General features: G+C 37.1%; 1 protein-coding gene across 8 annotated transcripts in view; it reads left to right on the forward strand.

Annotated features, from left to right (window-relative positions):
- Positions 1-18,323, forward strand: part of PKIB (cAMP-dependent protein kinase inhibitor beta) — a 145,436-nt gene that overhangs the window by 41,138 nt on the left and 85,975 nt on the right. The gene's annotated exons all lie outside the window — the stretch shown is intronic.

Here is an 18,323-nt window from a genome sequence, read left to right on the forward strand (position 1 = left end):
ACTATGCAAACTAAGGTACCTTTAGAGTGGAAGAGGGCGCTTAGGTCAACAGGGGTAACTAGGGAGGTCGGGTCACCTGCTTTTTGCCGGCTGTGCTCTGAAGGTGGACATTAGTGACCTCCTGTCATAAGTTGTTGAGCCCTTAGTCTCTCTACCCGCAACGCCACGTCGTTTTCCTTGGGCTGCGCGTTCCAAACTCGCGGCCACCCGCTCGTCAGAGACCCAAGCCCTAACCCGCTCTGCCAGCGTCGAGCTCTGTGGCTTTAGCCAACCTGCCTCACTCCACTAGTCTCCGTTCATTCTTTGGCAAAATATGGGACTGATTAGACCGGATGATCCTGAGGGTCCCCTGCAGCTATTGGGATTTCCCCAAGCCTAGGACCCCTGCCCGCGAGGGACCCGAGTGTAAAGTGGTCTCAGGGGCTTAGGAGATGGAGGGCGTGGGTCCTCGTTGCTGCTGCTGCAATCCTTTGGGGAAGCACCTGGAAGTGTCTTCTGGGGAAGATGGCCCAGCTGCCGCTGCCGGCTCTCTGCTGAGTGAGGCTGAGACAGACAGGCCAGGCCCATCCTCGTAGAACTCATCCCAGGAAGCTCAGCGGAACTCGTTTCCTTTGGAAAGCGCTTGGCATGAGCGGGACAAACGGGAAACACACTTAAAAAACCCCACAAAAGCCAAAAACAACCCCCCCCCAACCCAGCAGGTATTATTAGTCAGAGTCTGCAGGACTGGAAAGTGGAGATTCAAGGCGGAAGACCACTTAAACATCCACTTAGAAAATAATCAAAAACTAAAAACAATTAATGGTTTGGATACCGAAAAAGTATTGGGTAAGAATTACTATGAGCACTGCATTTCTCTTTGTGTTCATGTAGATTCAAATCCATCTCTCCACTCTTTACAAGATGCCTTTCTTCATACTGACATTGCTACACATTTAAAAAATCCTTCTGGGATTTAGTATTCAGAAAGCTCAGAATTTGGGTTATTAAAATGAGATGTGATGGCCACATAGCTCACAGAAAGTAGTGTAATGGAATAGATAGATTCTGGATCAAGGTTGGTTAGACCAGCATTTTTGAAAACCTTTTTTTTGTTTCCTGCTAATATAAGCCATACTGGTCAATGCCTCTCTGTTTACACTATCTCAAAAGAGTTCATTTTCTAAAAAGATATTCTGGAAGATATAATGATTGAATTTTGAAGTAAAGTATGATTTTTTGGAGGGAGGGAAGTCTTTAGTAGTTGATTTTAGTCTTATCTTTACCACATCTTTCTATAGCAAAATATCGAAGGCTAATGGAATGCTTTATGCAGGATATTTAAAAATGTGTCACATTTCATTTGTGTTAAACAAATTTTCTCCTCTTTAGTCAATTTTAAACTAGAAATTTAGGTATTTAGAAATTTACCCCTTTCGGGTGCCTGGGTGGCTCAGATGGTTAAGCATCTGCCTTCGGCTCAGGTCATGATCCCAGGGTCCTGGGATCGAGTCCCGCATCGGGCTCTCTGCTCAGCGGGGAGCCTGCCTCTCTCTCTCTCTGTCTCTTATGAATAAATAAATAAAATCTTTAAAAAAAAAAAAAAAGAAAGAAATTTACCCCTTTCAGTGATTTTTAAGGAAAAGTTACCAAGTTGTAAAAACATCACCATGATTCAGTTTTAACATTTTCATCACACCCAAGAGATCCCTCATGTCCATTTATAGTTAATCTCTGTTCTCACACCAGATTCAGGCAACCATTAATCTCTTTTCAGTCTCTATAGATTTGCCTTTTCTGGACATTTCATATAAATGGAGTCATACAATATGAGGTGTTTTGTTTACGGCTTCTTTCACTTAGCATAATGTTTTTGAGATTCCTCTAGGTTGTAGCATGTAGCAGTATTTCATTCCTCTTTATTTAATAGTTTTCCATTGTATGGATATACCACATTCTGTCTATCTATTCATCAGTGAGTGCACATTTGGATTGTTTTCAGTTTGAGGCTATTATGAACCATGATGCTAATGACATTTACATGCAAATCTTAGTGGATATATATGTTTTCATTTCTCTTGGGTAGATATTTAGACTTGAAATTGCTGGGTTGTATGATAAACATGTCTAACTTTGAAAGAGCATTATAGAATGACATGTATGATAAACATGTCTAACTTTGAAAGAGCATTATAGAATGATTTTTATGTAGAAGTTATGTATTTATGAAATGTAGAAAATTCTGGAGAAATAAGTGTTTCTTACTAGATCATATATGATTTGATACATATGTAGAGAAAAGTTTGGGAGAGGAAACACTTTGTTTCCTTTCAAATTTAGAGCTCAAGTAATTTTGAAAAAGAAGTAGTATTTTTTCAGAAGTAAAATATTTTAAGGACAGTTGTTTTAGAGCAGTTTTAGATTCATAGCAAAATTGAAAGGAAGGTATAGAGATTTCCTATATACTCTGAGCTCCCAGACACGCATAGCCTTCCCCATTATCAAAATCCCCCACTAGAGTGGTACATTTGTTACAATGGATGAACCTACATCGACACATTGCAATCATTCAAAATCCATAGTTTACCTGAGGATTCACTCTTGTACATTCTATGGGATTGGACAAATGTGTAATGACAGGAATCCATCATTATAATATCATACAGAGTATTTTCATTGCCCTAAAAATCCTCTGTTCTCTGCCTATTCATACCTCTCCCCGATTTCTTTTGTTTTAATGCTTAAGGAGTGTAAATCAGGCTTAATGAAGACTAAATTTCCTTTAGTGTCCATTGAAAATGGAAAAGAAAGCAATTTGAAAACTGCGTTTTAAATGTTGATGAGACTCAGACCTGAATGGCTTGGTAGTAAATTCAATGGTTTTCTATTCCTTCAATACAAGATTTTAATTGAGTAAAAGATCATTTCTTTCTGAATATAAAAAACAACCCTATAAATCCTGTAATAAAATAAGCTTCCTTAGCCATGATGCCTCATAATTCTTTTAAATAATAATTAAACATAGTCTATTCTTAGATATAGAGATCTAAGGCCCATGATTGATTTGTGATATGTACAAAAATCATGTATTAAGGATAAATCTAGGGCTCCTGTATTCCTGTTTTAAAACTTCTGCCATTGGGGTGCCTGGGTGGCATTGGTTAAGTGTCCAATTCTTGGTTTCAGCTCAGCTCATGAACTCAGGTTCATGAGATCCAGCCCTGCATCAGGCTCTGCACTCAGTGTGGAGTCTGCTTAAGACTTTCTCTCCCTCTCCTTTGCCTCCCCACCCCCTGCCAAAACAAAACAAAACAAAACAAAACTGCCATTAGTACAGTGCTCTTCTGAATCTTGTTGGTCTCAAAAATTTTCATGTTAATATGCTGTATGTACTTTTTATAAGTCATTATCAGTTAGTGACATTCCATAAAAAGAATTCAGGTTAAGAATTTGAACATACTTAGAAAGCCAAAAGTGGTTATTATTAATTTTTTTATTGGAAATACAATTGATTTTGAGAAATCAAATAGTCTACCTTTCACTGAAGTAAGATAAATTATTTCAGTTCTCAATGGCAAAAGCAGTGTTATGCCCAGGAATGGTGTATGTTGTAGGCTTTATAAGTCAGAGAGGATTTGTGTCCTCCATTCACTCCTATTTTTAAAATATGATGGTGTCCAAGAGTTGGAATGTTTAGTTAGAAAAGAATTTCAGAGCTGTCTAAATAAGAATAAAATAATTTGGATTTGTATATATTCCCTGAACAGGAGGAGGTAATCTCACCTAGAATCCTGGATCAGTTAGAATAGGATTTCTCAGACTGCAAGGAGGGTCAAGGATATGGAGACACTTTGAGATTATGTAGTCTTGGAGCCAAGAGTGCTTGAAAACTGTTAGCAGAATTTACAGGGAAAATAAATGGAGCTAATTTTTTTCTTTTACCTCTTAAATTCTTCCTTCCCACAGTCCCTACTTTCTGCTAAGCCCTAATATCTACCATGTTGATGAAAAAGAATCCCCATTTGGGAATATGGAAGTCATCATGGTTAACTCTAAGGCTTTCATTTTTTTTTGAGTGAAATAAAGGAGGAAACTGAGGTCGAGTGTGATCGTTTTAGGAATAAAACCATGGAAAACAGGGAAGAGTTAAGCAATTTTCCCAAACATGCATCTACTTAAATGACTATATCGTTCTTTACTTCTAGACTTCTAGACTAATCTTTATGGGCTGGGCTAATATGTCTCAAAAGAAAACTATATATATATAGAGAGAGACTACATATATATTGAACTATATATATATTTTATTTTTTATTTTTTTTTGAGAGAGGGCAAGTGTGAGTGGGGGGAGGAGCAGAGGGAAAGGGAGAGAGACTCTTCAGCAGACTCCATGCTCAGCACAGAGCCTGATGCGGGACTTGATCTCACAACCCTGAGATCATGACCTGAGCTGAAATCAAGAGTTGATTTGACTTAACCGACTGAGCCACCCAGGTGCCCTGAAAACAAAATTTTAGAAATCAGTGTGTGTATGTGTGTGCACACACATGTGCACGTGTAACTAAGGATGTCTTAACAACTCATGCAATTATATTAGTTTATTATGTTTGTTTATTTAAAAGATGAAAATAAGTGTTTCTCTCATGGAGTCTCTGAAGCCAGATACACTATTAAATTTCAAAACACTGAAATAAACCCCTCTTGTCTGCCTTTCCCAAAGAGGCCTTGAAATCTAATAAAAAGCTAGATTGTAGATATGATGGATTTTTTCACATTCTAAAGGTTTATAAAGGGTCCATCAAGTAAAAGATGTTATAAAGTCCAAGGCTTCCACAGAAACCACTCTGCCTCTTAGTTTCTACATCCCTGAAAAAGGATATCTATCATAATTGTGTTCATTGCAGTACGGAAGAAGTAACAAAAATAAAAAGCAACTCTACATCTTGTGTTAACAAGGCTGATTCTTTCTGGGGGGACTCAGAAAGAGATCTACAACAATCTACATCTTTCTAATATGCCATGAAACTGTGTATTTGTGGCTATAGATACTCTTCTAGTTCTGAGGAGATCTGTTCCATGACTCTCTCCTAGCTTCTGGTGGTGGCTGGCAAATCCCTTGCAGCTACCTCCTGGGAGCCCAAAAGAGAAACTGGAAAGGGCATTGTCATAGCAACAAGGGTATGTAGAGCGTCAAAATGTGTGGCATGATCAATAGGTCATACTCATGAGATGACCCAGTAGAAGAAGGGCTGAAAGGATTTTTTATTTGACAAGTAGAAAGGCAGAGGAACAGCTTTATGATCGGGAGGTGGAAGCCAGATTTTATTGGGTGAGAAATGGAAAGTAAGGGAATGGGGTCAGCCAGTGTTGAGTACTCATCCTAGGATTATAACCAAAAGATGGAAGAAAAAAGTGGGTGGGTAGTGGGGGTGAGGACATAGGGTCAAATTAATTTTTAGTTACTGTTTCAAGGAGAGCCTTGGTTCTCTCTTTAGAAGCCATGAAGAAGTAATTAGTGTGGAAGAGGCTGAAGGTACAGAAAAGATAATTCATGGAGCAGATTTCCAAAGGAGGTAATGGGATTAGAACAAAAGTAGAGGCCTTCAACATGTATTTTTCAATTTGTAACACAAGCTTGAAATTTTTCTAAGGGACCATAATTATTTTTTCTTTTAGTGGAAATGATTATACACGTTAAGGGAATGGAAACTTCTTTTTTAAAGATTTATTTTATTTATTTTAGAGAGAGAGGGAGAGCACAGTGGGGAGGGGCAGAGGAAGAGGGAGAGTCTTAAGCAGAATCCATTCAGAGTGCAGAGCCCCATGCAGGCTCAATCTCACGACTCAGAGATCACGATCTAAGGCGAAACCAAGAGTTGAAAACAACCAACAATGCATAACTGCCTTTCCACCCAGGCGCCCGCCGGCGACGGAAACTTCTATTTACTGAGCAGCTTACCAGGCTCAGGCTAGGTGCTTTCACATATTTCATTTATTCTCCAACCTGTGGAGTTGGCTTTATGGCTCTATTTTCTAAATAAGTAGGTGAAGAAAGTGGCAGAGTTGAGATAAAAAGCCAGGTTTGACTGGTGCCTAAATTCACAGCCTGCCATTCTAACTTGAAATACTCAGCTCATTCACTCATATTGGACATTCTTTTTTAAAAACATTTATTTTTTCATTAATATATTATTCATTTTACAATCTTCCTAAATTAGCCCCCTATTAGTTTTCTTTTTTAATTGTTGTTGTTGTTTTAATGTAAGCTCTAAACCCAATGTGGGGCTCTAACTCGTGACCCCAAGATCAAAAGTCACATGTGCCAGCCAGGTGCCCCTCATATTGGACATTCTTTTTTTTTTTTTTTTTCCGTATTGGACATTCTTAACCATCACTGCTGAATATGACACATGTTCTGTGCCCCTCCTCAGTATTAGTTGTTAAGATGGTTACAAAAAAGCAATGTGATAACTTGGGCAGTGTGTCCACTGTATCCTGACATAGTCAAAGTCCTGTACCACTGAACCAGGTTTGGTCTACACCAGGTCATTTCAGGTTTTCCATTCATTTGTACCGTATGGATTTGACAGTGCAGAAATGGGACCAGTCTACAACATGGCGGGGGTGAAATTTTTATTTGTTTGCTTCAGGGAGAGAGGGAGCAGGTTTTCAGGGGGAAGTGAGACATATTTTCCTCACAGGGTAGATATGGGTCCACTCCCTGAGACGTTTGTGGAATTTCGCCAAAAAATATTAAGATTCAGGTAAAACCCAGGATAAGTTGTTCCAACTCTGAGGAGTCTGTGTTTTGGGTTCTAGTTTGAATCTTTTGAAAAGACATATAAACCATTCAGTTTTAACTGCAAAATGGGGGAAACAAAGCACTTTTTTCCTCATAGAATGTTTATTTTGACCAACTTTAAATAAGTACCCTATTTTATCCTAATTTGCGGAAAACTTTTTATATTATGTATCAGTAATTATTATTGGTCTTAATAGTCAATGGGTTCAATTCCTCAGTTTGTTGGTTTTATCTCAATATGATCCACTTGAAATATGGATTAATGAAATCAGGATTTTGTATAATGACAACAGTTTAGGTTTTATCTAAAAACATCTCAAATTATCTTACAAAAAGATTGTTAAAAGTTTATTTGTTAACTTCTTTCAGATATTATTTATCATAAAGCCATTATGTAATTAAGAACATTTAAAGATTTTTAAATTTAAGTTTTAATATTCAATACTGATTATCTTCCAGTCTTGGTACATTTATAAGGTTATATTTTTATATATAATGGGATACAGATTGTAACCTATTGCAAATTTTTTAAAAACTAGCATTTTTTCCTTCTTATGTAAAGTGACCCATGAAATAGTTTTTGGCTAGGTGAACTTACAGTTCACTTTCCAGTTTACCAAATGGGTACATTCTAATTCTGCTCTATCCTGTGGTAATCATTGATTTGAGAATTGAGAAAACAAAAGAAAAACATACCCAATCCATTACAATACATTGCTTTAAATATTAGCAATGTTCAAATGTAGAATTCAGTTCTTCCAAGAACAATATGTGCTTGCTATTATAAATTCTTTACCAAGAATCACAGATTCTTACTCAATCTTATCTTTTTTTGTCAATTATCCCTTGTTATATTATAATGAGTTATTGTGCATGTTATTTCCAGATCAGGTAATGTTTGCCACTTAAAATACTACTAAGTTTTAAACTTTAAAATTTTTAAAGTGTTTTTGAGGTAATATACATTGCAGTGAAAATCAAGAAATTTCAGAATTGCTTTAAGAAGAAAATAGTCTCTACCGGTATTTCCACCAAGAATTATAAAATCCTTTGCACATATGTAGCTTTAAAAAACCAACACTGATGTAACAGACACCCTATCTCTCACTTAATATATCATCTCAATATATGTTTCCTAGGCAATAAATTATATTTTTAATGGCTGCATAGTGTTCTGTTACATTTTTAAATAATCCTTATTGGTAAATATGCAGAATGTCTCCAAGTTTGGTTTAATTAACTATGTCATAGTAAATAACTTTGTTCATAATTTTTACACACTTTACATACCTGTTTGATTAATTCCTTTGGATAAATTTCTAGACATAAAATTGGTAGGTCATAACATATTCACTTTTTAAAGACCTGATACATTTTGCAAAATTTCAGAGGGCCTATAGGTTTTATACTCTAAATAAAATTTTTACTAATATACTAATAGTGTTTCAAAAATTTAAAATTTAGAAACCAGTGGGAAAGGATAGCTCATATTTGTATTTCTTTGATCAAATTTCTTTGACTATTTTTAGTTAGTCAATATGTTTATTGGATATTTTAGTTTAATTTTTCTGAGTTGCTTTTTTATATTTTTTGCCTACCTTTAATCCTTTTTTGTTTGTTTTGAACTTTTTATTCATAAGATTATTAACTCCTTGTGTGCCTGTTACACTGCAGTTTTTATTTTTATTATTTTATTTATTTATTTATTTATTTATTTATTTATTTATTTATTTTTTAAAGATTTTATTTATTTATTTGAGAGAGAGAGAATGAGAGACAGAGAACATGAGAGGGAGGAGGGTCAGAGGGAGAAGCAGACTCCCCGCTGAGCAGGGAGCCCGATGCGGGACTCGATCCAGGGACTCCAGGATCACGACCTGAGCCGAAGGCAGTCGCTTAACCAACTGAGCCACCCAGGCGCCCCTATTTTTATTATTTTTTTTGAAGAATTTATTTATTTATTTGAGAAAAAGCGAGAGCGAACGAGAAAGCATGAGCAGGGGGGAGGGGCAAAGGGAGAGGGAGAAGCAGGCTCTCCACTGAGCCCCTAGGGAGCCCAACGCGGGGTTCCATCCCAGGACCATGACCTGAGCCGAAGGCAGATGCTTAACCAACTGAGCCACCCAGGCGCCCCTTACACTGAAATTTTTAAATCAGTTTCTTTTTTTTTTTTGCCATTAGTTATTTAGGGAACATTGCTTTGTAGAATACTTAACATTTTATGGATGTCAAAGCTATCAATTTCTTCTTGCATAGTTTCTTGTTTTGTTAAGCTTGGGAAGAACCTTCCCACTTATAAAATATTCACCTACTTTTTTATAGTACTTTGGATTTTTTTTTAATTTAAATTTTTAATCCTTTGGAATTTATTTTAGTAGGCACTGAACTAGGGGAAATGCCTTTATTATTATTATTTTTTTTTAATGGCCAGTCTTGTCTTGAATCCATTTGTTCTATAACTGATTCCTTCTCCACTGATTTGAATTCCATCCCATGGCTCCTCGTTCCTGTACCTCCTTGGAGCCCACCTTCCTTATAGCTGTCCCTACTATTGTGAAGTTCCACAGACTTTCTACTCACACACTTTTTTTTGCCACTGTTCCTGCACATGACTGCAGGCTCTTTGATTGTCTCCCTAAGATGCCATGATCCACATCTGTCACTCACCACCTCACCCAGAAGGAAAAGGAATTCCACGCCCCATATCATAATTGCTAGCTCTTACTAAATTCCCATATTACCAGTTTTGGAACATAAAATTTTTTTTAGTCCTGAAAAACAGATAATTTTCTAATGCTTCAAACCTCTGTTTTTATCTTTTGTCTACTCATTTTTTCTCTCTGCCTTGAAACTTTATTATGCTTTGTGCTGTCTCTCCTTAACCTAATCTCTGCTATTTTTCTTCTTCAAAACCATTTGATCATGCCCTCTGGAACACCTATTCAATCACAGTAAACTCCTCTTTACCTCCACTTTTTTCCCTGTCCGTGAAACTTGGTATCTCACTTCCTCTGAGCTCTTTCTGTTGGAGACTGTTTATTATTCCAAAGTTCATGAATCTCAGGGTAGAGAGGTGGGTCACATGCCCTCCATCTATCCATATCCCACCTCTAAACCATTATTTCTCCACCCTCTTTTACTCATCCCAATTTCTTTGAGCCATCTGGCTATACTGCCCTCTACCATTGCTCATTCCTATCATCAACTCGCCACTTGAACAAACCCTTCCTTCACTGAACACTCTAGTGACTGGTCATCTTTTCCCAGCCTTCTGTACTCAATCTGGGTGACTTCATATCTACATCTAACACCACGACCTCTCAGTTTTTCATCTCTACAACCCAATCAGTAATCTTTTCTTTACTACTTCTCACCCAACCATTTCTGTAGCCACACCCTGGACTTGTTATCATATGAAATTATTCCTTCCTACAACTTTAAATTCAGAAACTCTCTGGGCATAGCACCCTATATTCCTTTTTTTTTTTTTTTTTTAACACCAATCCAAAGATTTATACCTACATTTGTCCTTAGGCTTCACTGGGATGGCTGATTTTTGACACATCTATTTTCACGCTCCATACTCTTACTGCTTGGAGTAAGATGTTTTGCAGTGGATTCCATGTTTCCATCAGCACAAGTCAGTGAAGAACCAAGGAACTCTGTGTGGTTCTGGCTAGTCCCTGACCACCTTCTCCCCTACAACTACAGCAACTTCACAGCCTCATCTATTTTGAGTCCTTCATGACCTAATGTCCTCCTATTTTCTTGTTTATGCAAATTACTGGAGGGATCCTTGTACTCCCAAAGAACATGAGCAAATTTCCCGGCTTTTCTGGACCTGAGAGGTTTCCCAGGATGCTATCTATGCTATCTATGTAGAGTAAGTCAATGACTTTAAAGAGTCTACACTTTTGAAATTTTTGAAATCCCTCAGTTTCTTTTTATATATCACCTGTCTTCATCTTCATGCTCTGCTTGGTGACAAAATAGCTATCAACAGCTCCTGGCCTAAATTCTCAAGTTTAAATTCAAAGAGAAAAAAGTATTTTTACCTAGTAGCTTTGGCACCAGTCCTAAGATGGACTAACTTGTATCATGAACTCACTCTTTAAGCATTGCTGGGTTGGAAAAATGTAGTAAGTCTTCTGGGGCAGGTTTGAGTCATGTACCACTTCTGAACGAATCACTGTGGCTAGGTGCATCTGGAGCTCAGATTTGTAAGATCTGAGTCTCAACTTTATTCTTGGAAACAACTGAATCACATGGAGTAAATACAGGAGGGAAAGCTTCTCAAAGTGGAAATGGATGTTGAGAAGATGAAATTTTTACTATCCGTCAAACTGGTGACACACAGGTTAAAACAAAACAGAAGCACAAACGGGTGCTGATTAAACTTGTAAGACTGTCTTGTGAATAAAGACTGTAACTGTTATTAGTGCATAGATTTTATGACATTTATTTAGCAGCATTTTTAATATCCTGATTCTTTATTCTTTGTAGTTAAGTTACAAAATAATTAAGCTTTGTATAAATAAATTTTGTTTGTTGTAATCCTCTTTAATCATCACTAATGGATTTTATTTTAATTCTGCCTGTTAAAATAATATTTTGAAGATAAATAATAAATAAGGAAATCCTTCTTTACACAAATATTTTTGCAGCTAACATTTAAGAAGACATATTAACAAAAAAAGAAAACATATTGACACATGATTTGGGAGATAACAGTAGAATTTATAACTAAACTAGAAATTAAAAAGCTTGATTGTAAGGCCAACTCAGATTTTAATTAGTCATGTGACCCTGAAGAAGTCTCTTAATCTTTTCAGATTTCAGTTTTTTGTCAACTTGATTATACTAATATGAATAATATGATTTCAGTTCTTCATCATGAAATCAGTACATTGAAAAAAGTACCTGAATTATTCTATTAGAGTCTATAGTTCCATATTTTAGTGCTACATGTGCCCATTCATTTTCAGGTTCATTTCTCTGGATGCTTATGGATGTCCTTCATTAAAGCTTTTTATGGGGGCACCTGACTGGCTCAGCTGGTGGAGCATATGATTCTCAATCAGGGTCGTGAGTTCGAGCCCCACATTGGGTGTAGAGATTACTTAAAAATAATAAATAAATAAAGTGTTATGGTATTTAAAAAAGAAAAAAAAAAAGCTTTTGGGTGACTGGGTGGCTCAGTTGGTTAAGTATCTGCCTTCAGCTCAGGTCATGATCCCAGGGTCCTGAGATCGAGTCCCAAGTCAGGCTCCCTGCTCAGTGGGGGAAACTGCTTCTCCTTCTCCCTGTGCTGCTCCCCCTGCTTGTGCTCTCACTCTGTCAAATAAATAAATAAAATCTTCAAATAAAGTAAAATAAATAATAATAGAAAAAGCTTTTAATGAATTTTGGAACCCATCACATGCATCTCTGATGTGAATACTTAACTAAATTCAAATAAACAAGTATCTATTAAAAAGCACCCTCTTGGATTCAGGTACTTGTGGTTAGTGATATAGTGCATACAGGAATGAATGAGACTCCATCCTTTCTAAAGAAGCTTAGAATTACATCTGTTTTGAGGAGGTGGGGGAAGATAATATACACAACTTTCCTGCAAGGCAGACAGTAGTAAGGACCACAAAAGAACTAAAAATTGCTGTGGGGTTTCAAAGAAGAGAAAGATAAACTTTAAGATTAATCAGAAAGACTTTATTGAATATGTAGTAATTGGGATGGTCCTTGAAGGACTGATGGAATGTCAGTGACTGGGCAAGATATCCCTGATTGAGAAAACAGCATAAACAAAGGTACAAATACAGAAAAGAGTGGGACAGAGCTATGTAGAATTATTTAGGGACTGGGAGAAGATAAGGGTGGAAAGATACATTGGAGCTGTAGTGAAAAATCTTAAATGCTGGCATGAAGACTTTGGACTTAAATTTATAGTTAATTTGCATTCTCACAAGTTTTTGAGTAGGGAGTCATATAATCAGTGCTGCACTCTGAGTCAAAAATTATTTTGACAGTTTCTTTAGATGAGGATAAATACAAGAGTGGTGTGCATTTTTTAAAAGAAACCAGATAGAGAAAAAATGGTTATTAGTAGAATTGGTTTAAAAAATACTAAAGGAGGGGCGCCTGGGTGGCTCAGTCGTTAAGCGTCTGCCTTCGGCTCAGGTCATGATCCCAGGGTCCTGGGATCCAGCCCCACATCAGGCTCCCTGCTTGGCGGGAAGCCTGCTTCTCCCTCTCCCACTCCCCCTGCTTGTGTTCCCTCTCTCGCTGTGTCTCTCTCTGTCAAACAAATAAAATCTTAAAAAAAAAAAATACTAAAGGATTCTGGTTTATAGCCAATTCAATATGAATTGGTATTGTCAAGTGTTTGTCCAACAAAACTAGTATATTTGTAAGTTGTATTAATAGCAGTGTTTTATCCAGAACAAAGGAAGTGATGGCCCAACTCTGTTCTGCCATGGTCAAATTGTTTTCCTTCTTCTCCACCAAAAAATTCCCAGAAATCTAGAGGCATAACTCAAAGTGCTCCATAGAAAAGGGCAGTTTCTCTGAAGTTTTATACTCCTCTGACAAGTATTAATTTCACATTCTACTTTATATTGTGTTTATTTTGTTTTAATATATAAATATGCTTTAATACATATACTATCAAGTAAGACTGCTTTCATATACAAAATTTATCACGTGGTTGTGAGTACTTTCTGACACATAAATACTTCCAAGAATACAAGTTTCCTAGTTTCAGAAGTGCACAGCCTTAGCAGTGTGTGGAACCCACAAACTCTTAATAGACTAAGAATTCATAGGCTCACAATTCAGATTTCCATTGATTAGAGTTTGTGTTGCATGGGTTAACCTAGACAGTCATGTTACTGCTAATATCAAAGTATTTGGCAATATGGTTGCATAAACATATATGTGAACTTATTACGGAAAAATCATAAAAGCATTGTAATATTCGAAAATGGAGACCTGTATCTCTGGTGGTGCTGAGGTAAGAGGTTGAGAGGCTTTGAGATACTACACTTGGTTGCAACATTTGTGAGCTTTTGTGTTTTGTTTGGTCGTGTTCCTATTTTTAAAATTAGTGCTTTGATAAACAGAGATGTTGAATAAATAAAATTCTGTGAATTATTATTTAGGAAATTTTAAGATTAGAATAACTTTTCCTTGCTTTTTATTTGTCCTTTAGTTAATTTCTTTTATACTCTCTTCTGTATTTTAGTTCCAAGATTTCTGTGAAAACTTTTTTAAAAATTTATTTATTTATTTGAGAGAGAGAGAAAGAGAGAGCACGCATGAGTGGGGAGAGGGGTAGAGGGAGAGGAAGAGAGAGAATCTCCAGCAGACTCCCCACTGAGTGTGGAGCTAACGCTGGGCTCAATCTCAGAACCCTGAGATCATGACCCTGAGATCATGACCTGAGCTGAAATCAAGAGTTGGATGCTTAACCGACTGAGCCACCCAGATGCCCCTCTGCGAAAGCTGTTTTAAGAGTCTCTAATCTGAATGGGAAATTATCTTCCCAGAGACCAGCTCCAGACCAGCTTTTAGTGATTTGGTTGCGAGACCATGTAGCTCCACTGAGTTTCATGTTATTATAATTATAACAAAAGGGGCACATGCAATCTGATTATTTTAGCCATAATACTGGATGGATTGTATCAATGCAGAGGTATCTGCTTATTTACCTTCAACGATTCATCATAGTTTAGGGAGAAAAAGACTAGCCCAAAAGTCAGGAGACTAGTTTATTTTTGGTTTTTAGTAAATTGTTTAATTAACAAGTTAAAAATGCCTAATCCTCATGTATTTTACCATTTTGCCCAGGAGCACAATTTTCTCATCATTATTAAACTATATTATAAACTCATTCTTAATGCTAAGGAATATGCCAGGCACTGAGGAAAGCAGGTTGAATAGAATAGGGTTCTAGCCTTTGAACAATGGGCTAATGTGAAGTAGGTAAATAACTGTGAAACAGTATGACCAATGCCATCATAGCAGTATGAATCAGGAATAAAGATGCTCAGAGGTGGTTATGAGTCGTTCTAAAATCAGAGACAGTTTCTTAGAGGAGGTGATGTTATTGTTACATCTTGACAGATAGCCAATAGTTTGCCAGGCAAAGGGGAATGTGTCCTGGGAAGAGGAAAGAGACTTAGAGTGCGTGAGGTGTTCAGGGAACTACAATTAAATCACATGGTGGACTAAGCAGATGTGGCTGGAAGTTTGATGGGAAGTAGATTCAGAAATGCCTCACATATCATGCTAAATAGCTTGGACTTGACTGATGGTTTTGAATTAGTGGAGTAGCAGAATCCTATTTGTATCTATAGTGTCCTGGTTGCAAGCCCATGTCTTTCGGAGCACCTACCTCTTCCTCTACAATAGAGATTGTAAGGGACAGTAGGGAAGATTGGGGCAAGGCTGTACTCATGCACTGATGTGTAAGTTTTTAGACTGGTTAGACTTTTGTCCTAAGGTTTTTAGATTGATTAGGCCTTTGTCCTAAGAGGTAGGTTGGATATAGATGGAAAAATACAACAGTTTAGATTTGTTGAATGTAGAAGGAGACATTGAAACTGAAGATGTAAATGTGGGTTTAACTATTGATTATAATTGAAAGTCTTTCCTAGAAATTGCTGTACTTTGAGTTATGTGTTAAAATATGTTAGGAACAGACTCGTAAAATTCTTATGTTTTTCCCATTTTTTGGTCTGTTAACAGATGATATCTAAGTAGCAAAATTCTTTGAAATTATGAAAGCTTTGAAAGCCATATTTTAAATGTGGTTGAAAAAAGAATGACCTCCTTTATGCGTGTGTGCGCTTTTTTAAATAGACTTTTTTGGCCACAGATTTTGGCTCTGATGCATTAGTTTTCTGTCAGCTTCTCTAAAGATCCAGGGATAGAGTTTAAATTAAGGATACATTCAAGAGTACCCTTCAGGGGAGGGACTAGCTCTGCTCTGATTTTTATTTAGCAACAGTTGGAGAGCATTCGGAGAAATGTGTAGATTATGTAATTAGTCACTTAGGGCCCCTGGCCTCCTGTTACCCTGTCCTTTCGAGAAGCAGTGCTCTGGGAGCAGCTGGGTCAGACTCAGCACTGCTATTGCCTAGCAGTCCCCGTGGAGCAGTCATAAGGGGTTGTTGCCGAGCAACCTGGGGGCCATGGTGGTGCATCATCCCCCATGGAGTTTTACAGTAGTGGGCCCGCCCCCATGGACGAAGTAGTACAGTTTGGCAGGGGGCCAAGCCTCCCTCAGAGGCACAAGGGTTGTTAGCAGTAAGTATTTGACCTTAGAATCAAAGATGATAATTTATGTTCTATGAACATGCAAGCAATTTATGGAATTATTGATGTAAATTTAATTAAACATGAACTGGGAGCAAGTCCGGTAGCTGTCGCAGCTAGAGTTCTCATTTCAAATACGTTCTTTCCAGTTTTTTTCCTCCTTCAGGCTTAGTTGCCAGGTAAGTTTCTGGGTAATGGAAAAATAATTTTTCTTTATGCCTCGTGGAATATGTAACTTTCCCTATTAACATTATTTAGCGAAAGCAAATACTTACATTTGAGAAAAATCAGCAAGCTGACTCTGGTCTGGTCGAGTCAGAAGATAATTCACCAGGCCCACATCTTATTTTATTTTTAATATTTGACACAGTCCATAAATGACTCTTCAGGAGAGTTGATAAAATGTCAAAACTAATCAGCTTTCATAAGAAGGCTGAGTTCTGCTTTTAGGATTTAAAGTTGCCTGTGTTGAGCACTGGCTTCTCCTGAAGATCCAGGCACATATTTTGAAGGCCAAAATTGAGCTCTTTCAGTATCTTGGAATAGCACATGGTCTCATCAAAGGCTGAAGTGTGAAGCAACGGCATGTGCAGCTGTCAGATTTGAGAAATAATTAACACTGACCAGCTAGAGGCAAGTGGTATGAACCTTATGTCCCTTCGTCCCACTTCGTTTTCATCTAGTGCTTCTGGCCTTGGGCTGTAACTGCCTGCTGCCGTGGGGACAAAGGGGAAGCTTCTTTGTGGCATTAGGTCTATATACTTTGAGGGAACTATATTCTTTAAAAACAACAATGATGACAACAACAACAAAAACTTAAAAGCTTAAAAATTCCTCTCAAGAATTTCGCACAGATTTTTGTTTTACACTCATAATGCACACTCACTAATGTATCTAAGCCAGTCAATTAGAGGACTACTTGGATATTTATATCAATACTACATAGAAAACTTTAATGTCTTTCTAAGATGCCTTATTTATAGCTACTTACCATTTATATGTGATCATTTTGCTCTTTTTATCATATGTATCATTGGTAGGAGCATTCTATTTATTTTTATACAAAGTTATAGAAGCACAGTATGTACCCGGCTTTATTCTTTTTAACTTCAATTAAGTACTCATGCCATTTAAACCTCCCAGTAACTGTATGTGATGGGTATTATTATTAAGATTATTTTACCTGTGGGGAACTGTAGGCCTGCCCAGAAAGGTTAAGTAATGGGGCCAAATGTACACAGTGAAGATTTATGATCAGAAAGTTTGTCTTTAGAATCTGTGCTCTCGATCATTACAGAATACTTTAAGTTCCATGTTATTTCATGAGGGCAACTCAGTATTCACAACAGACTTGTTTCAGGTTCTAATGATATGATGAGAGAATGCAAGAGAGTGCAAACTATGAAATCATTTATATAACTAAGTTTGCTTATTTTGTGCTATGGGCCTATAGTCCACAGAAGGGAGCCTTTTTAATCATGCTTCTTTACATCCACCCAAATTCTGTGAATGTGTAAGATAAATTCAGCAGGCACTTGGCATTGAGGTTGTTTCTCTTCAGTATGAGATGTGAGGTATATATATATATTTTGTGTGTGTGTGTGTGTGTGTGTGTACGAGATGTGCAGGAATGGGAAGTGGTTAAAAGAAAAATGAAAGGAAATGAATAAGTGAATTGTTTTTGGATCAATTCTCCAAAAAAATTCGTATTTCCTAGAGCTTTGAAGCAAAACAATAAGTGTTAAGGAACTACTGTTTATTTTATTTTATTTTGGAACTACTGTTTAGCCATAAGAGAAAAATAATATAGGGGAAAAGTCCCAAAAGAAAATATCCCAAGAATATTGTGAGGCATCATGGTGCACAGTGGATCCATCATAGGCTTTAGAGTCAGATAGAACTGAATTTGAATCCTTTCTCTGTAACTTATTAGCTATGTGACCTTGGGGGGAGGTATCTCGCCATTTCTAAGCTTTGAAAAAAGTCCGCTAGGCGGTAGATTAATTGTGATGATGAAATGGAATAAAATGCTAAGTGTCTAGCAAGGCTTATGACACAGAACACGTGTTTATTAAATGTTAAAATCCCTTTGTCTCCTCTTCCTCCCAGCAGCAGTGACATTGACAATGAAATGAAAAGAGAGTTATCCCGGGAACCAGAAGGATCAAGGGAATTTCACAGTGGGATTATGGGGGCAGAGTGTGTCAACATTTTTTTTTTTTTTTTT

Source organism: Leptonychotes weddellii, chromosome 8 (genome assembly GCF_054177405.1).
Source record: "Leptonychotes weddellii isolate Sample4059 chromosome 8, ASM5417740v2, whole genome shotgun sequence".
Lineage (NCBI taxonomy): Eukaryota > Metazoa > Chordata > Mammalia > Carnivora > Phocidae > Leptonychotes > Leptonychotes weddellii.